Raw genomic sequence first — 21745 nt, 5'->3', positions numbered from 1 at the left:
CAATCAGGCTGTTGAAAAACGTCAAAATTACAGTTCCGCTCACTCCCATTTTTTCGACATTCCCATTCAATATACTGTGCTTTTTGAACATAACATTACTATGGAAGAATTTTCAAAATCCGATAGCCATAAAGAGACAACCGAGTTAGCATTTTGCGCTTTGAAGGAATCTAACTCGCGCTTCTTAACACGATGCGATTAAATGCCTGATGACACTAGCCACACGGCCGCGAAGCCTACATATATAAAGATAGTTAGATAAGGCAGCGTCCATTTATTACGTAACGCAAAAGATGAAGATTTTTAACTCCCTCCCTCCAATCGTAACGCTATTTGTATAGGAGAAATTGTATGAGCCGTAACGTAATTTATGGACTAAGAAGATAAGATAGATAGACACTGATTTGTCTCATATTCCGAATGTGAACCATAATCCAGACAGAAATTTTTCTATGAAATCTTCGAAATTTCTTCATTAGATGATCAACTCATTTTCTCAATATTGTAAAAGTATTGAAAATATCGGATTACCCTTTGAAAACGTGACTGTTTGTAACATGAGTCATGTTCGGAATTTGAGACAAAACGGTAAATAATTACATGATTATATTCCGTTACGTCTTTACAAAATAAGTTAATATTATAAAAAAATCATGCAAGAAATCTTCGAAGTTTATGATAAATGGCAGCATTCGAAGACTAAGCTAATCTATGTAAAACTATTGTTTTCGGAAGTTTCGCCTTTTAAAACGGCGTTACTTAAACTATGGTTGTACTGTTATTTCAAAGCCCTCTTTGAGGTAAGAAATATCTTCAAAAATTCACTTTGCACCAAGTTTTGATGGTTAGGGTCTTCTAATAATTTAATTAAAAACCAAGCAAATATCACTGTGTTTCTTAAAATGTTAAAACTTATTTCACCAAAAGCGCTTAACTTCAAAACGAGCCAAATCGACTGATGAACACAGATTTGAAGGATATTTTATTTCTGAAAATATTAGTCTAGGCAGCACCGTGCGTTTGTCCGAATGGTTGGCCCTTTTTTATTCATGAAGTGCGATCCATGTTTATTTTCACCAGACTGGTTTATCTAAGCCCCCAAACTGACCAACGTGTAATTGGCGATTATGTGTGTTACTGGTTATTCAATTGCATTTTTGTGACTCCGCTCCACGAATCAACCGCGTTCTGCCCACGAATGGCCATTCAGTGCATTTCAAGCCGCGGATTGGTCACTGCCTCTGCTTGGTGGGCTTTTGATATGGTGAATTTATGGACGATTTTATGGTTAGCCAAATGAACCTAATCGGGTGGCCATGATTGTCGGTTAGGAATCTCTGTGTGTGCTGATTATTGATCGATGCGACAGAGAGCGGTTCGTTAAGCATTCGGGTGAAGTATTTAAAAGTTTTGCTTCTGTGAAACTATTTTAAACTGAAAGGGATACAAATAGTGAAGGGGATGCTTCTCATCCTCTTCCGCTTATAACCCTCATAGCAACACAAACACACATATCACTCCTCGTTTGTGTAATCCCCATACATGAATGTGAAAATTAAATAACAAAAGGAGTGTCTGTATCCTTCATTAAGCCTGGAAATTAAATTGTGCTATCCTGCAGCACCAGTAGCAAACATAGATGCTGCAAACTGCCTACAAGCGAAAGAAACTCTGGTGCCGTAAAACTTATAGATGGAAGTAGACTGTTTGACATCGGTAGGAGGGTTGAGATGCATCGTAGGAGGAAAATTATTCAAAATAGGAAAGGCACGTCCAAGCTCATTAATTTAATCGGCCATCGTGGTGCGAAGGGTAGTCTTTTCAAATGAGTAAATATTTTAACTGACCTCTTTGTTGCGCTGAACAATACAAAGACAGTGGACTGGTTAACACTTAGCTGGAAACAAACCTTTACAAAAGAATATAATAGCTTTGGAGTTGATTTTTCGATAGTGGTATATGATAGTTAATAGCAACTTTTGAGGGAGTCCCCAAGCCATTATATATAACTTTTAAATAGTTGTGCAATCTTGTTACCCAATTCCAAACTTTCTTGGACACTTCACATTGATTTCGGAGTCAAAAAAAGCTTGCATGGACTTCGGTCAATGCCTGCGAACCTTTGATAAAACTTGGGGCCTCAAACCAAAGTATTTCAAATGGATTTACACAACAGTTGTTCGACCAATACGTCATATGGGCATATGTATGTCTTGTGTGGTGGCAAAAGGAGGCAAAGTGTGAACAATCCAACCAAAATTGGACCATCTTTACAAGATGTTCTTGATGGCGATGTCAGGTGCGTTCTCTACAACTCCCACAGCAGCGCTCGAGGCCCTTTTCGACTTTGCGTCATTACACATACATCTTAAACAAGAAGCACTTTCTTGCTCTTACCGTTTATGGGTACTGGATCTACTGGAGAAAAATCCAGTGAATCGTAGATCTACACACACTTCGTTGTTTACACTTCTGGTGAATTGGGACAAAATTGTCCTTGCTCCAAGTGATCTCACAATTGCTTGTCATTTTCCTTACAGGACATTTACCACACAATTCCCTTCACAGGAAGAGCGGACGCCTGGCTATTTGGAAAAAAGTATATCAAGCAATATTGTATGCTACACTGATGGCTCCCTTCTTGAAGGTAGAGCTGGTGCTGGTGTATATTCTCGTGAGTTAAGGCTGAATAAGTTTACTCACTTGGTAGAAACTGCACCGTTTTTCAGGCGGAAATATTTGCTCTTATGTGTGGAGTGCAATCAGCACTTCAACAGTGCGTAATTTTGTATTATCAACTGACATATAACCAAAAATAGTCATATATTAGTTGATAATACTGGTGGAGAATCGACTGTATGGTTGTAATCAATTATGCTTTTCGGCTACGCAGTCTTAATTTTTACAACGGCTTATTTATTTGCCCGACGTTTTGACAGGGGAATTGTGTCTTCCTCAGGGGGTAAATATTGTTGTCTGCAGAAAGCTCTGCAGAGAATTCAAAAAAAAATTGAAAATGATTCTGAAGCTTCCTCCCTGGTATAGTATAACTTTGACTGTCAAGTCGGGATATTTTGGGTACATGACTTAACAAAAATAATTATCTTGTTAACACAGCTTGTACTAGCAATGGCGCAATTTCTCTTCTTTACTGGTCACACTTTGGTCTATCCTATCTGTTAACTGCTGTGCCCTATCGGTAAAAATGACTCTTGCTCTTCTATGCTATCCTCTCTTCTATTTGTGTCACATTCATGTTCTCTCTCATTTTTGTCTTGTTCGGTTTTGCTCTTGATGGCGTGCAACACTGCTGCATATGTTCTATTGAGTTTGTCTATGTTCGTTCGTATGTTGACTGTATAATTGTGTTGGTGATGTGGCACATTTCAAGAAATGGTAGTGTGGATTGTTTGTAACTATGGTCGATTACTTGTGTGTGTTCTAAAGTAAACCTATGATTAGTTCAACACAATGTTTGATAAGAGCTGTTGTTGTTTCTATTAGAGATGTCTTTGGTATTGTTGTCGTTCATGAGTTTTTCTAGTCTGTTTACATTTGATCGGTGTCCTGCTAGTCACTCACGTAAACTATTGGTGGTCATACAATATAGCTGTTTTCGCAATTATTGCATGGAATTTTATATATAACATCACTAATATCTTCTTTACCAACAGGATATTTTACTTTCGTGTAGAGCTGTTTAATGGTAGTCTTTGGATAGAATTTTTATAATTGGTTGGGAAAGTGCAGGTATGTACGGGATGGCTCGGTATATCTTATCGTTATCTGTTGTTTCAGAATGTTCTGGTGCAGGATCATCAATTCTGGAAGAACCTCGATGTCACTAGTTATCGGATGATCGTTTTCGATTGGTGTTATTTGGGGCATGTTGGATCGTAGTTGAGCATTGTAGGATGTAATTGGCTGGGCAGAAAGCGGTTTGATTTGTGTTTCGGGTGTGGGTATTGCTGGTCGAATGGTCGGTAGGGTGGGAGGCTGACATGATGGTTGGCTTTGGGTGGTAACGGCGGTATTCTCGATGAATGTAGGTGGGGTGACAGGCTGACGCAATGCAATGGTTGGCTTTGGGTGGCTTCTGTAGTGTTGACGGTAATTTTGTTGATTGTTGCTTGTTGTTCAGTAGGCTGGTTGGTAAACTTGTATGACGTTTGTTTTCGTATAAGTTGAGCAATCGGTTGACTAATTGTTTAGGATAGTTGTTCATAATTTTGGTATTCCCTTCGAAGATTACTTTGCTCTGCATATTTATCAACTTGGACTCCGCCATATCTATCTTCTACACCGTCCTGATCGGAACGTCATCAATATCTTCTGTGCGACTGTGCTGCCATCTGTATTTGAAAACTGTAAAGTATTGCTAAGGACATAGGGTTTACCGAACCGAAAAATGGCAAATAATTGTACCGCATGTGAAGTTGAATTTTGCGCGGAAGATATAGTTGTATGCAGTGAGGGATTTTGTGAAAGCCTACCTCATTTCCACGCAAAATGTGTTGGATTATCCTACGATGAAGGATGCGCATCCTTACACCAAAATATATTCTGGATGTGTGATGCCTGCAGAGTGTACATTGAAAACGGTCGTTTTCGCAATACAAAGAACGAGGAAAAATCTAACGATTTTGCGACGAAGTCGGATGTTACTCTATTGAAGGCTGAAATAGAGCGTATTAGCCAGAAAAAAACCGAAATGTCATCTAACTTTACTGCACCGAGTGAAATTTCACCGCACCAACCAGTAAACTTTGAACTTTCTATGCACGCTTCCCCATTATCGTCGACAAAATTTGTAGCTGTGGATCAAACTGTTTGCGCTCCAAGAGATACGAGTATTGACTTATACGTATCAAATATCGCAATCGATGTTCCCGAGTATGAAGTTGTCCAAATGGTGTGTAAATCCTTGGGAGCAAATGAAGTTCTACGTGCCAAACGATTAGTTGCTGCTGGAACAAATATTTCCGAACTGGACTACGTGTCGTATAAAATTACCGTCGACTCAAGATTTCGAAGTACTGCTGCCAGGCGATCAATTTGGCCGAATGGAATAAGATGCCGTGAATTTATAAACAGTTCTATGATCGCGTGGAGACCTGAAAGCCGAACGGACCAAGAACTAGCTAGTTAAGCTATTTTTCGTTTGTTAACTGTTAGTGACACTGTTGTTTAATAATGAAATGTCGTATTGCTTTTTTTTCTTCAAAGTTTTTGTATTGCATTTGATGAATAAACAAACGTTAAGTCTTGTTAAATTAGTACATAAGAAAGTAATCTGTGCGACTTAGTCGAAGATAAATGAATAAATAAAAAAAATAAAATAAAATAAAATAATTAGGTGACAGTGAATAATGCTGACTATTGCTTCCTTAGGTTGGTTGCGTGTGAGATACCATATGTATGAAGTTGTTGGCTACGTTTATTTTATGCTTAGGCTAGTGAAATGATTTGAAGTTTAGCATACGGCCAGATGAAATGGGTTTTGAATACCATTCTGTCTAAAGAGTCTGGTCCGCATTCCGTATGACTGCCATGCTAACTTTCGGTCTTACTCGATTTCGACAGTAAACTGCAGTCTCGGTTCGATGCTGTTGAATGCTTGTACGACTTGTTGCTCGGTGTTCCGTGGTATAGCCATGAATATTTCGTCCACGTATTTTCTGGATATGATGATCTCGAATGGTAGAGCTTCCATAGCTGCGTTGATGACCGAGTCAAGCACGATATCCGCTACGATAGGCGAAAGTTGGCTTCCCATTGCCGTTCCATATATCTATTTGTAGTACCGCCCATCAAAACAGAAATAACTAGCCTCCATACAGTACTCGACGATCTCTAAGAACAGATCAAGGTTTATTCGAGTATCGACTTCATTCCAGCGTTCGATGATGTTTTTCGTAACTAGATATCGTGGTACGTTCGTGAAGAGAGATGTGATATCAAGTGAGATCATAAGGTACCCTTCAGGAAGTGTTATGTGATTTGCTTCGTCGCAGAACTCGAAAGAGGGGATTTTTTTTTATTATCGGACAATTTGGGCCGGAGGTTCTCCGATTTGCATGAAATTTTCACCAGAGGTAGAGCTCGTGGATACATGACCAAAAGTGAAATTCAAAAAAATTATAGTGGCCTATTTTCCCGGAAAACTCTAGATGAATTTTCACGATTTCTCTATATACCTCAAACTTTGAAAATTCATATCTCCTGAACTATGCATCGTAGAACAAAAGTTTTTTAGTGAAATCGAAAGGAAATTTTCTTAGCAATCTATTAAAAATATATAAAAATTTTTCACCATGGAGAAAATTGTCGGAAAAAATGCGAAAAAACTATCGTCTGTATCATGAAAAATTTTCAAAAAAATATTTTTTGCTTCATCAATCCATACTCTAACTTTCGTCCATAGACGCCAAAGTGGTATCTTTTACCGTTTAGGCGACAGAACTGAAAAACCGATGACCACCCGCACGCTTCCCATAGGAAAATGTGTTCTATTGTGGGCCTCATAACCGTGCGCTAACGGCGGCAGTAATTTACACGCATTGTAAGTGTAACGCAGTAAACCATCCTTTCCTTTCCAGTCAGAAGAAGCTTTTCGTCAATCGGAGCACTCTCCTTTGGTCTGTTGGGTGTTTTGTATGTCCTGTATTCGTAACCTTTACTATTGAGGCCAACAGTCTTTAATTGAAAACGATCCTAACATTCAATAATATAGGTAATAGGAACTGACCCTCAGCAAGCATGGGAAAATTCACTCACTCACCCGAACGCCACCGAAAATAGCAACAAATCTGCTGCTATCGAACATTCAGTGATAGCTGAACCGTCCTAGGCGGAGTGTAGCATGAAAGCGTCGAAACCGATTGTGTAAAAGCGACAATCGGAAGAAACGCGAAGAGAAGTGAATACCAATACACTTGTATCTGCGTGGCACGAGTTAATGCACTTAGCATCCATTCGCCGAATGCATTGAACTGACTGAGAGGATTTCTACTCACTGAATCATTCCGTGGTGTGGACTGCCAGTCAATGAACGCTCATTAGCACTCAAACCCGAATGCCATTCGAACGGAATCAGAATGTAAACAATCATTCCTGGACAAACATTTCAAAAGGGCACATTGACATTGGTAAACATTGGCTTTGCAAGCCGCTGTTGAACCCAATTCAATTCGATTACGCTCACCAATTCCACTATCAGGAAGAGCTAACACCAATCTTTCTGATAGTGGGGTTAGTTTGCGTGGGCGGTCTAAAAAGGGCTCAACAGCAACGTTTATGAAAAAAGGCTCAAGACCTCTTGGGCCCTTTTCAAATGTTTGTCCTTTGTCCGAATTTTGGTATTGCATTCGACTGATCAGATGCCGTTTTTTGTTTCGCTTAGTGCTCGCCGAAGAAGCAGAATGGGCACTGGAAACTGAAACGTTCAGCTTGGTTAAAAAAAACGGCTTTCTCGCTCCCGACTGTGCGTGGAAGCGAGTGAGGGAAACACAATAACTGAGTGCATACATAAAGTGCTATTTGTAATTTTCTTGCTTTTTTCAAATTTTGTTCAATTTATCAAATGATTAGATAATTAACTAAAGCGCGCGAATAAATTTTCAGTTTTGTTCTCTATACAAAGTGATATATTTGATATAAATTCTGATTATTCCTTGGAAGAATATAGTATAGTATTTGCATGTATATAATATCAATCAACTGTATAACACTCAGGGACGCTATCTATTGTTCCATCGATGGCTGCTGTGGAATATTCTACTGCCAGTCAGCGTGCAGCCTCTATAGTTGGCACCAACCCAACAGCGCGCCAAACTGTATTGAGAAGCGTACGCGCGTAATGAATAATTATTGTATGTTTTGTCTGGCCGTATCGTGCGCCTATATAAGGCGCACCCATTGAACTTGTAAGAATGTAGTTTCTTTCGTTTCTCCACCGATTAGGCATGCTGCCTCTCAGTGTTAATAATAAATCTGTTAAAGTGAAGTCGTTCGCTTGATTTGCCGTCCGTTGTATCGTAAAAGACACAACGTAGGAAAGACGTCCTGGCCGAAACAACATATTAACAATATATTCATAAGTTTTCAAAGAAAGTGAATCTTGAGATTTGATCCTTCAAACGTTACCAAAATGATTGATTGTAACAAGAACTTCCCGTGCGGCTTTCATAGAGGCTGTTAGCTTTAATACTAAATAACGTTGCTGATGAAGGGCACACAAAACACCCAACTGACCAATGGAGAGTGGTCCGATTGACGAAAAGCTTCTTCTGACTGGAAAGGAAAGGATGGTTTACTGCGTTACACTTACAATGCGTGTAAATTACTGCCGCCGTTAGCGCACGGTTATGAGGCCCACAATAGAACACATTTTCCTATGGGAAGCGTGCGGGTGGTCATCGGTTTTTCAGTTCTGTCGCCTAAACGGTAAAAGATACCACTTTGGCGTCTATGGATGAAAGTTAGAGTATGGATTGATGAAACAAAAAATATTTTTTTGAAAATTTTTCATGATACAGATGATAGTTTTTTCGCATTTTTTCCAACAATTTTCTCCATGGTGAAAAATTTTCCAAGAAATGTTTTTCTTTTTATATTTTTAATAGATTGCTAAGAAAATTTCCTTTCGATTTCACTAAAAAACTTTTGTTCTACGATGCATAGTTCAGGAGATATGAATTTTCAAAGCTTGAGGTATATAGAGAAATCGTGAAAATTCATCTAGAGTTTTCCGGGAAAATAGGCCACTATAATTTTTTTGAATTTCATTTTTGGTCATGTATCCACGAGGTCTACCTCTGGTGAAAATTTCATGCAAATCGGAGAACCTCCGGCCCAAACCTGTCCGATAATTTAAAAAAATGCCCAAGAGCTAGTCGTGTTGTAGTTACTATGGATCGAACGTTGAAGAATGTTAGCTATATATTTAGCCAGTTGTTAATAAGGTGTTAGTTGATAATACTCAATTATAACATGAGTGTTGCTCGGGTAATAGGTAAATGTATATACTTCTGTTCAGATAGTCAGGGTACTATTGAAACTCTTGCTTCGGCCAACTCAAGGCTGAAGGTTGTTATAGCATGTCGAATTCAAATTGAGGAACTGAATTCAGTCAACTCTCTAAACCTTGTATGGGTACCTGGCCATTCTTCCATCGCTGTAAATGAATTGGCTGATGAGCTAGCTGGCCTTCCTATGCCAAGTTGTTAGAGTCCGCGGCTACAAAGCAAAGCCATGCTGGTCGGTCCAGGATTTTTTCGTAATGGATATTTCCTTGACTTCCCTGGGCATAGAGTATAATAGTACCTGCCATAGTGTTAGGGTTCTAGCTTTTAAGGTTTTAATTGTTTCAAGTAAAAGGTTTTTATCTGGGAAGATTGTTTTCATCTAAATGAAAAATCAATATGAAATAACATCATCACTATTTTATGAAGATACTTAAGAAAATCAATCTAATGTTGAAAAATGCTAACGAAGTCATTATTTGTAGAATAAGGAATTTTTTGTATAATACTCTTTTATGATGAATAAATTGTTGATTGATTAGTACCTGTCATTGGATATACGAATGCGAAAATGGCAACTTTGAGAAAGATGATGAAATAACTGTGGAAGTGCTCATAAGAACGCTACGCTGAGAATCAGGCTCTGTCCCAGTGAGGACGTAAATGCCAAGAAGAAGAAGAAAATGAGCTAGCTCGCGATGGAGCATCACATGGCTTCATTAGCCCTGAGCCAGCTATTCCAATTTCGAAGTGCTGGGTGAAGCTTCAGGTAAATTCTAGGGCGGCAACTCAGCACAAGCAATATTGAAATAGTCTGGAGCTGAGAGAGATTCGCGAAGAAGAAAAATATCAACATCATATGCAGCCCAGATTCCGCTGTCACAAAACGTCAAATGCAGCCCGTCGTTTTCATGACTGAAAAAAGTGAAAAGTATATTTATTATTCAAAATAAACTATTAATAAAAAACCTCAGTCAGCCGAGCAGTTTTTCCAAAGATGCTGAAAAATTTCAACTCAAGACTAGTTATTTATAATGTCTGCTTCGTTTACTGGCATGAAATTTCAAATGCCGTTTATGTTTCGATGTGATGCAAACGCAATAGTTTTTTGCTGAGATGGTCATCTTCTTCTTCTTTCTTGCGTTACGTCCCAACTGGGACAAAGCCTGCTTCTCAGCTATGTGTTCTTATGAGCACTTCCACAGTTATTAACTAAGAGCTTTCTATGCCAATTGACCATTTTTGCATGTGTATATCGTGTGGCAGGTACGAAGATACTCTATGCCCTGGGAAGTCGAGAAAATTTCCATTACGAAAAGATCCTCGACCGGTGGGATTCGAACCCACGACCCTCAGCTTGGTCTTGCTGAATAGTTGCGCGTTTACCGCTACGGCTATCTGGGCCCCTATGAGATGGTCATGTGAGAGCTTGAACGGCTTGCACAAGATTGATGGCTGTTTGGGCACGTCAGAAGTTAATCATCAATGTTAATTTCCTTTTCCCGATCAGCCTAGATAGCCGCGTAGTGTCGGTAGCGGTTGTTTCAATTGGCTAAGAATTAACACTACGGATTGCCTGTTCCGGTGGTAAAAGTCCACCTAACAGGTGACCCCTAATTCATGCGGCTTTAAGCTTACCGTGCCTAAAAATGAATGGTTAGGGGGGTCTAAATAAAATCTAACCGCAAACGGAGCCTGTGGAGTACCAGGGCGCCCTCTACAGTATTATGCCCTTCCTGTGCTACCCGGAGCAATGGTGCAGGTGACATTGTGTTTCTCCGAGATAATCGGCTGCCCTTCTTAAGTCTCAAGCCTGAGGCTATATAAGGGTGGGATTATTAATACGTTGTAACTTAGTTTAAATTTTTACCTCTATGGTTTCGCATTATGCGTATTACACAGTGTGTTCTGTGCTTTTTGTCTTTGTCGACTTTTAAGAGATACCGATATGGTTTTTTCGCTGCTGGTCTTTTTCGTTCTGAGATTGCGAAAAGCTTAATCCTGCCTAGTTTGGGTAGTGGCTACGGTTAGGATAGCTTTGTTAGACCAATCTTCAGCATAAAATATCAGCAATGATAAATCTTTGTAGACTCATGCAAATGCTACAGCTTAAATGGCGCTAGTTCAAAAACCTTATTTTTGTGATCTTTTATCTAGGTAACCTTGTGGACCCAGTTTTTGCTACTTTCGGAAACATGAAATGGCAAACTCGCGTGACATGCCTCGTGCATGCGTGCTCGTAAATAGCGCTATCGTTGCTACACTAATTTCTGAGTTAACAAACAGAGATGTATGTGCTGTCACAATTGATATTTCTGTTGGTGACCTCAATAGGAAATACGTCTTTCGTTGTGTGGTGTATTTACCACATGATGAACCATCCCCAATGGATGATTTCAAACGAGTTGTCGTTCACTGCCTATGAAGAGGCCTTCTGCTGATTGTGAGCAGTGATGCTAATACTCATCACATCATCTGGAGCAGATCAGCTATAAATTTGAGAAGCTCCAGTCTGATAAAGTGCTTAAGTAGTTCAAATCTTGGATAACTTATTTTAGGGAATCGCCCAACCTTCATGGTATCTGCTAGAGAAGATGTGTTAGACATAATGCTCAGCTCGAACAGAATCAGTCACAAGTTGACGAATTGGTATGTATCAGATGATGAATCATTATCTGATCATCGCTACATACACTGGGAATTGGTTGTGACCAAATTCCATGGATTCTCTCCGTCCATTGGAAATCCTAGTGATTCGGATGTTTCCACTTCCGGTGAGTTGGGACACAATTGTCCTTGCTTCGAGTGATCTCACAAGCTTGTTATCGCATGTCGAACTCAAATTGAGGAACTGAATTCAGTCTACTCTGTAAACCTTGTATGGGTACCAGGGCATTCTTCCATCGCTGGAAATGAATTGGCTGATGAGCTAGCTCGCGATGGAGCATCGCATGACTTCATTAGCCCTGAGCCGGCTATTCCAATTTTGAAGTGCTGGGTGAAGCTTAAGATAAACTCTTGGGCGGCAACTCAGCACAAGCAATATTGGAATAGTTTGGAGTCATGTCGTCAAACAAAATTGTACATTACTGAGCCATCTCCAAGGGTGGCGAAGTATTTAACAAATCTGTCAAAACAGAATTGCAGTCTCTTGGTCAGAGCGTTGACAGGCCACTGCCGACTCAACTATCACAAGGCAAATATTCAGCGTGCTGACTCATTTGTGTGTGATAGTTGTGAATTCGATTATGGAACTTCGTATCACCTGATATGTAACTGTCCAGTTTTTTCGCAAATGCGATTCCAATTACTTGGTAAACACTTATTAAGTGAAACTGAATTCAGAAGCCTGAATCTTCAGGACATTCTGTTATTCTTAACCCGCTGTGGTAATAGGCTCCATCCCATTACCCCGAACGCCACTACCCCGAATAGGTCACTACCCCGAAAGCCATTACCCCGAATGGGTCATTACCCCGAACGCCACTACCCCGAATGAGCCATTACCCCGAATAGTATGAGGTACAGTGCAGTATCTTGTTTTGCGGGCAAAAATGCGTCTTAAATGAAAACTGGTAATTTTACATACAAAGATATCGACCGTGATAATTTTATTGTGAATTTGTTTATCGGCATATCGGTCCATTTTGCTCGAAGTGACGTTTCAAGTAATACTGTTTAATATGGTATGCCCTCTTCAACATCTAATCCAATTTCTCTCGCCGTTCCCTTACGGTACCTATCCATCTAGTATTCATTGCTTTCTTCTCCATGCTCCCTCTTACTTCGAGCAAAATGGACCGATATGCCGATAAACAAATTCACAATGAAAACTGGTAATTAATGGCGCGTAAAATTCGTCGGTAAAATGTTCATTATATATTTTTCCTTCTTTTATATATCAGCTAATCTTTCGAAATATCTTGTTGGCAACTATTTTCTTCTCATTTTCTGTTTATCAACTCAGTGGGCACATTCGTAGTTCAAGCGTTCATTCACAAATTTTATAACGCCAAAAATTGCCCTTTCGATAATTACCCACCCCTTCGTGCCATTTTTTGTATGGAAATTCTTCATATTGTGTATGAGCTGTAACATTTTGAGGACAACCACCCACAACATTTTTTGCCCCCTTCAGCGTTACGAAATTTGTGAATGGGCTTTTAATAAAACAATCCTCTTGTTGAGCTCTCAGTTTTCTTGTCAACTTACCATTCTTGTACATGTGAATCTATGCCCAGGGACGTCAAGGAAATATTTAATGCATAAGATCAGCCACCGGAGGAATTCGAACCCATGACCCTCAATATGGTCTTACTGAACAGCTGCGTGATCACCGGTATTTGGACTTCAAGGTGATTTTCATATTTCAATTTTGTTTTTAAACAAATATTTTCCTGTCTTATGCCTATATTCATGAGAAATGAAAATATTTACCATAGCATCACGTTGTTACAGTGATCATCAACGTCATAACTGCAAACATTTCACCAGAAATTTACCCTTCTTTCTTAAATAGGCTGTTCTTTTATGTTTTTGTTGGATAAGCTAGTCACTAATATTTCCAAATATAACAGCTTTTTTAAAGTAATATATTCTGAATCCTGCTATAATTCAAATCATAAATTGTCCATTTCTTTTATCTTCTTGTATGAAAACAGACAGGTATCTTATGAATTTGCTCACCACTTTTCTGCCATCATCATCTCTTCATTGCCTTGAATCAAAACGAACAATATTTTTTTGTGGTTATTTCATAGAAATTTAAATTAATAATCCCACAAACCTACGAAAGTTTTAGTGTAGCGGCAATCAGAGGCCGCTATTTTCTAACATGTACAAGTGTTTAAACGTTTCCTTGCTATAACGGAACGGTTGTCTATATGTTCGGTCTTTAAGGCTAAGTAGCCCGTCATTCGTTTTGGCAGCAATGATGCCTTTGAGCTTGCAATTTCAAAGTGATAAAACTCAGTCTTGAAAGTTTATATTAACTTGAAAAAGTATCACTGTACGCGATGACGTGCATAAAGTGTGCAGATACTTTTTCAGCTATGTCAGTGCAAAACCAGCTGATTTTTTTTGATTCAAAATCGTGAGATGTATTAGCAATAATCATCAACGACGCGTATAAATTTCACTGACGGCCTACTTCGCCTTAAGCGGTTTCCATAGAACAACACTTACAACGACTATCTCAGGGTCTTCCATTACCATCGTTTACGAAACAAAATCTTTAAGAAGATCTTAATGCTAGTAGCCCGACACCTACAAAAATGAGTGAAGGAAGTGGGTACCGTTGACCAATAAGAGACTTTAGTACATCCTTATTTTATGCATTTTATAGTTATCCTTTTCATAATAAATTCACCCTTCTTTTCGAGAAAGGCTATTCTTCAGAGCATTGCAATGTGGCTGTGTGAATCTCACTAAAATTATAGGACAAATTTAAACAAAACTTAGTACTAGAGGACAAATTTAAACAAAACTTATAACTAACTGCTTTTTATCTGACAATATTTAAAAAATATATTGTTGAGCCAAATTCGTTAAATACTCACAAGGAATCGTACAATTATCTCCCCACTCTATAACTAGAATAAGTCTCAAAATGTTATGCATTCGGGGTAATGGCGTTCGGGGTAGTAACCCATTCGGGGTAGTGGCGTTCGGGGTATTGACCCATTCGGGGTAATGGCTTTCGGGGTAATGGCGTTCGGGGTAGTGGCATTCGGGGTAGTGGCGTTCGGGGTAGTGTCATAGAATCGTGGTAATGAGCTATAGGCTCTCTTTACGCTCATGCGTTTTGCAGTGCCCTTTTTAGGGCGCTGTTCGAACCCATTGTGGTATGGAGCTACATGCTCTCATTTCGCTTATGCGATCTTCCCTCTTCAAGGGACCCCACTCCTATTTCCTCCCATCTTTCCATTCCCTTTCCTCTCCCATCGGGTAGATGATGAAATAGGCTAAGTATGGCGATGGCACAAATCTCCCAACTGGTGGGGAACGTACCTTTGGAGCCGGCCTTCTGTTACCTGATACGTCCCAACTGGGACAAAGCCTGCTTCTCAGCTTAGTGTTCTTATGAGCACTTCCACAGTTATTAACTAAGAGCTTTCTATGCCAATTGACCATTTTTGCATGTGTATATCGTGTGGCAGGTACGAAGATACTCTATGCCCTGGGAAGTCGAGAAAATTTCCATTACGAAAAGATCCTCGACCGGTGGGATTCGAACCCACGACCCTCAGCTTGGTCTTGCTGAATAGCTGCGCGTTTACCGCTACGGCTATCTGGGCCCCTATGAGATGGTCATATGAGAGCTTGAACGGCTTGCACAAGATTGATGTAAACACAGAGTTGAGTAAGAAAAAACTCAACAATCACAGAAAAAGAAGATCGTCTCCGCGAGTCTCGTCTCAGGTCTGGAGTCGTGTTGTCAAACAAAATTGTACATTACTGAGCCATCTCCAAGGATGGCGAAATATTTAACAATTCTGTCAAAGCAGAATTGCAGTCTCTTGGTCAGAGCGTTGACAGCCACTGCCGACTGAACTATCACATGGCAAATGTTCAGCGTGCTGACTCGTTTGTGTGTGATAGTTGTGACTCCGATTATGGAACTTCGTATCACCTGATATTAAGTGAAACTTCTATTCTCAAATATGGCGATGGTACAAATCTTCCAACTGGTGGAGAACGTGTCTTTGGAGTCGGCATCCTGATACCTGATACACTCTATAGCACAATGGGTTTAGTTTTTCAAAAACAGCTGAAAATGACAAATTATTGTCATTGTATACCACTCCAAAGGATTACCACTTGAACGATCCAAGGCTTCAAAACCATTTCTTAAAAACAAAATCATTCTTGTTTCAAATCATTTTACCTGTGTGATCGAACGAAATTTGAAACAGTATCAAGAAGAATCCCATATTCACTTTTTTATGCAGCCATTCCATGAAAAACCGATCTAGTGGGTCTCCGAATTCCGTGAAAATTTGCTATTTTGTTCCTTATCCGAAATAAGGATACACGTATTTTTGGATTTTTTGATTAGGGTGACCATTTCCGAAATAGGGTGACCAGAAAAATCGCGATTTTGCAAAATTTTTATTTATAAAAAAATTATAACTTTTGAACCGTTCGAACGATTTTCAATATTTTTGGACGAAATGAAGGCTAAAGATTTTGACTTTTCAGGAAAAATATAAAATTTCACAAAAATTGGGTTTTTTACATGAAAAAACTCAATAGTTTCCGTTTTTTCGTGTTTTGAAGGCCTCGGGACCAAAGAGGCTATCGCTGTTCTCATTGTTTCTTGAAAGTTCAGAAAATTTTACGTATACTGTCAAATTTTCAGCGATGTATGTTTTTTAGTTTTGAGATATATTTTTTTGAATAAATAAATGAATAAAAAATCATTAATTTTTTATCGGCACACACTGTAGGTTTCAGCGCATTAGATTTGTAATGTTTAAAAAAAATATAACTTTTAAACAGCTTAACCAATTTCCAATCTTTTTGTATGGAATGAAAGCTTAAAATTTCAACTATTCAGACAAAATTTACAGTATACGTAAAATTTTCTGAACTTTCAAGAAAAATGAGAACAGCGATAGACCCTTTGGTCCCGAGGCCTTTAAAACACGAAAAAACGGAAACTATTGAGTTTTTTCATGTAAAAAACACAATTTTGTGAAATTTTATATTTTTCCTGAAAATTCAAAATCTTTAGCCTTCATTTCGTCCAAAAAAATTGAAAATCGGTCGAACGGTTCAAAAGTTATAATCTTTTTATAAATAAAAATTTAACAAAATCGCGATTTTTCTGGTCACCCTATTTCGGAAATGGTCACCCTAATCAAAAAATCCAAAAATACGTGTATCCTTATTTCGGATAAGGAACATAATAGCAAATTTGCACGGAATTCGGAGACCCACTAGATCGGTTTTTCATGGAATGGCTGTATGTTGCTATCATGATTTTCCTACCAGTTTAACCAATTTTCGAGATAAGACATTTTTGGTGATTTCAGTAACTAACAAAACAGACCCCTTAACTTTTACAATGCAGTTTTAATTCTCGGAACAAGCCAAAAGTATGTTGGAAAATATTACGGCATAAATCGAATGAGTTTAGTAACTTTCAAAAAGTAGAAAAGGTAATTTCCAAAAAGAGACTTTTTCCATAAAAATTATGAAAAGTCGAAATCTGGATGAAATTTTCAAAAGTTTTTGTCTGCGTTACGATCTTAATGAAATATACCTACCTTCTAAGTAACTCACATATATTTCTTAATATTGTTTCAAAGTTTTGTAGTTAAATGTATCAAGCCTATAAAATTCGAACAAAAATGTTTTGTAACGTTTTCAGTATCTAGACTCCACAATACTTAATTTATATAGACATAATGCTCACAATCCTCCGAACGAATTATGCATTTCAGATGACATTTTCGTGACTTGTCAAACTTGATTGAAAAGATCAATCCCTTAAAACCCCGCGTGTTCTTAACACCCAATTTTACGATTAATATAATTTACTTTTGATTTAATCCTACGGTTTTCAAAATAAGTACAATTGGTTTTAATAACAACAAAAGTTCTGAGTTGTGGTTCATGAGAAATTTTATAAAAGAAAATTAATTATAATAACATAAAATATGAATATATGTATAACGCAACAGAATAATTTTTCAACATCAAGCACCAAAATACCAATATTTTATTATTTTGAGGTCGCTATATCTATTGACATTTTTTTTTTCAAATATCGCAACACGTGTGACATTATTTGTAGAAAATATTTTCAAAAATCTATTAAATCTATTTTAAACTGTGTATTTTTAATCAAACTATGTCTAACTTAAAAATTGAGATACTGTTTTCGTGAATTAAATTGTTGAAAAGATTCATAAAACCTCATTATTCATTCAACCTTCTAAAAAGCAGTGTTTTATACTTTGATGATCAAAACACAAAACTGTAATGTACCGGAACATTTCTAAGAGTAGCAACGAATTCAGTAGTCCCAAACTTTACTGGAATCACATAGTTTGATTTTAAGGATACGCGAAAAGGTTATACCGATTTGATTCATTTTACGGACACTTAAGGCCTAAGTGAAGTATAACTTATCAAAAAGAATATAAAATGAATCATTCTGTATGATTCCTTCGCGTTATCGAGCCTTCAAAAGACTTAACTTTCGAATGGTGGGTAAAGATTTTGATTTCGCAATACGAAAATTTTTAAATAAGTAAAAATGTGTGGCCTTTTCATGATTCTAATTCCGGACGCTACCTCACTTTTGTCTTATATTCCGGACACTTTTGTTCGAATTCCGGACAGGTCTTGAAAACCATAAAGAGAGAAGTCAAATCATCAATTTATTTCGTCAATCCACTAAAGAGACGTCTAAGGCAGTTGGACATTATAAATTTTCATAGATATCTTTGGAAAATCTTTAATAAAACGAATCTTGAAAGTTCTCACTTTTGAACGGCAAAAATTGAAACATTTCGTGTGAAATTTTTCCCATACAAAGTAGAGTGTTCGGAATAAAAAGCTGTCCGTAATATGAATCAAAACGGTATTTCTTTTGCTGTGTAATTAATAATGTTATTTTTCATAAATAGTTCAATTATAATGAACCACGTTCCAAATGTACAAAATTGACTTAAATTTTTACTTTACTTTTTGCTTCTTACCGTTGACTGTACAGTGCTGTTCAATAGAGTAACTACCTTTCCTGTATTATTCCATCGATTGCCTTAATCCAGGATACAACGATAGCACCAGTTTTTCACCAAAAAGTATAATTAACTACAGAACTCTATTAGCTGAATCGTCCACCATGGAAATAGAATCTTTACCGAAGCACTTTCGCCCCCACACCAAAACCAAAAACCGAAAGAGTTCCCCGTATCACGATCACAAATAACCAATCACTTGTGAAGCCTCAACTTCGGTCATCGTCTGACGGCGACTTTTCGGTTACACTAGCCGCCAAACCTGGCTGATGGCGCTCACCATGCCTCATCAGTGGCCATCATTCTGCTGCCCTAATTGAAAGGGGTTCACCTCACTCACGGCTCCGTAATGCAAACACTGGTACACCGGGACGGATGTAAAAAGTCAAATATCCTTCCGAATCTTCTGCTGCGTACATCGTACGCAAATACGGGGTAAATACACACACGCGGTCCCGCGATAATTCTCAACCTTTCAGCCCGGGATCCATGGGCTTTACCTTCGAACCACTATCACAACCTGGTCCTGGGCAGATGGCGAGTATCGATAACGTTTATTTACTGATTACCGTCGTTCACCGTTCGCCCGATGGACATGGGTATTAGCACAAAGCCTACCGTAAGGCGGAAAAACTTTCCAACATGAACACACACACTCACTGAACCTGTACAACGGACTACCACATCATTTTGCGTGTTCAGCACCTCTTGTGGAATGTTCGACCGTCGATTGGCCGCGTCGCGACGCTACGCTACTTCGATGACTTTGAGATGCAAGCCGCGTATACGAAACTTCCCAGACCAGTCGACCAACCTGGGGACCACTACGTATTCTACGTTCAACAGAGCCTGCCAGAGGCCAGCCAGCTTAGCGTTGTCGTGCACTTGAGGAAGAAAGAGCCAAACCAAACCCAACCGACCGATCTGTGGTGTGGTGAGATAGTGCGGACGGATCCTGAAACTGGCTGCCAGCAAGGTCTGGGTTTGTGCTCTGTGGCGGAATTAGAACATTTCCTGCTCCACCCTTCAACCGTTTGGTGCCGTTGGTTGGCCATGGCCACCATAACTCCTTCGCGCCATATAATCAGAGCGGCAAAAAGTGGCAGCCACACAGCCGCACATATGTGTGTTTAGCAAAGAAACCAAGGCGCGAGGAAACGGAGGGCAGCACCTTCGGGTGTAACAGAGAGCGAGAGGCATCCAAGAGTGGAAGAAAGAGAACGAACAGCAGACCCATTCACTTGGGGGGCATCTGCCCATAGAGCGAGCGAGCGGGAGAGCACTCAAACCGGCGGCGAATGAGTGAAAAACCATGCGGTGGAAAACCCCTAATTTCTCTCGTCGGTTCCTTCGAGCAATTTTCTCAGCTGAGCTCCGTTCGGATGAGGATGTTGTTGCTGCTGCTGCTGGATGACGACGGTAATGATGATGCTCGTGCGTGAAGGGTTGGGGCACGTGCCAGCCAGCGCTTTGCTCCGAGGAGCTAAAACCCTGTGAAGAGTGCGGTGCAGTGTTTGGTTGAGTATCATCGTCATCGTCGGTGTTGAAGCTATCGTCAGGTTTGCTTAAATCTTATGATGGAATAAATGTTGATTACAAAGGTTTAGGAGCATTTCATCAAGCGAACTTGAAGTTGAAATCAATAAGAAATAATCACTATTTTGAAAAAAAATCCATAACTCGTAAATCAATAACAATTTATACCGTTCCTACATATTCTCACACACATATCTTCCTTTGGTAGAGTTTGACTCAGTAAAGAATAGTCTTATTGCTTGAGAATAATCTAATTTTGCAGTTAGAAGTTCACAGAGCTTCAGTTTCTGTAATTCTGAACAAAAAAATCTACAGTCAGGTCTCCTATAGAACGCTGCCACACACTTTACTCCCACCGTAATATTTGAGCTGTTTATTATCGGATGTAGTTGATTTTTCGTTTGTGACTGGGGCAATGTATGAACGAAATAATTAAAAAATACCAACAAACGTAACTGACCTCATATTATTTGGGGACTAATCCATTACTATAACAGGTTCATTCCAGGGTTGTCATGTTAGTTAGGCAGCGTCCATATATTACGTAACGCCAAAATTGGAAATTTTTGACCCCCTCCCCATAGAGCGTTACGTAATTTGTGGATGCCGGCTTAAACCATTGTGCGCAACCCAAACATAAGTAGAAGAAGTCAACGAAGCCAAACAAACAAGCCAAATGTCAGAGAGCTGTCTCCTCTCTTTCGAGTCATTACTTATCGATCAAACAAGATTTTAATTGTTTTAAACACTCTACCGTGCTGCATCAATACCCGGACGCTTCAGCCGACAAAAATGTTTGAGCTCCGATTTAAGTATGTTTGGTTAGAGTATTCTTAAAGTGTTGTTATTCAACACATTTTCACACTTCAATTCATCATGACAGTGATGAAATTTTAGATATTATTCGTGAATTTTACAAGTAAATTTATAAAAAATAGAGCATATCTTGTCCTTAAATCTGGACACCTGATGCAAATGGCTTTTCTTCAATCCGGACACTTTTGGACAGAAATCCGGACACCTGTGTGATATGAAATATGTGTAGATCTTTCCAAGAAAATCATACAAACTTTTTTAAATGTCATTCTTGAATTAATTAGACGTGCGTATTTTTCCTATAATGTACTCATTTACGATCGGCTTGAATCGTATTAACCAAAGATCTTCCTTGCATAATATTATGTTCTGATAGCTCACAATGCTTTTAATACGTATTTTCCAAGTTAACTTTCCCTTTCTCTTCTAAATATAATTATATTAGTTTTGACGGGGTTGGTGGTCCAATGGCTATCGCTTCTGCTCCATAAGCAGAAGGTCATAGGTTCAATCCCAGGCCCGACCCTTTCCTCGTACTTTGTAGTTGTATCTTTCACTTGCTTCTATCTATCACTTCTAATATATCACAGTTCATAGCACGTGCAGAAATAAATCGTT

The 21745-nt window shown here is 38.8% G+C and overlaps 1 protein-coding gene across 3 annotated transcripts in view; it reads right to left on the bottom strand.

Moving 5' to 3' along the window:
* Window positions 1-21745, bottom strand: part of LOC5567558 (runt-related transcription factor 2) — a 207611-nt gene that overhangs the window by 139434 nt on the left and 46432 nt on the right. The window contains exon 1 of one of the 3 annotated variants that reach the window (XM_021847289.1): window positions 18734-19769. The exons of the other annotated variants lie outside the window; for them this stretch is intronic. The gene's annotated coding sequence lies outside the window, so the exon portion shown is untranslated. Of the gene's footprint in view, window positions 1-18733; window positions 19770-21745 lie in introns of those variants that run through there. 3 annotated transcript variants of the gene reach the window in all.

The sequence above is a fragment of the Aedes aegypti genome, chromosome 1 (assembly GCF_002204515.2).
Source record: "Aedes aegypti strain LVP_AGWG chromosome 1, AaegL5.0 Primary Assembly, whole genome shotgun sequence".
NCBI classification, from domain to species: Eukaryota; Metazoa; Arthropoda; class Insecta; order Diptera; family Culicidae; genus Aedes; species Aedes aegypti.
This window is presented reverse-complemented; position numbering and strand designations above follow the sequence as displayed.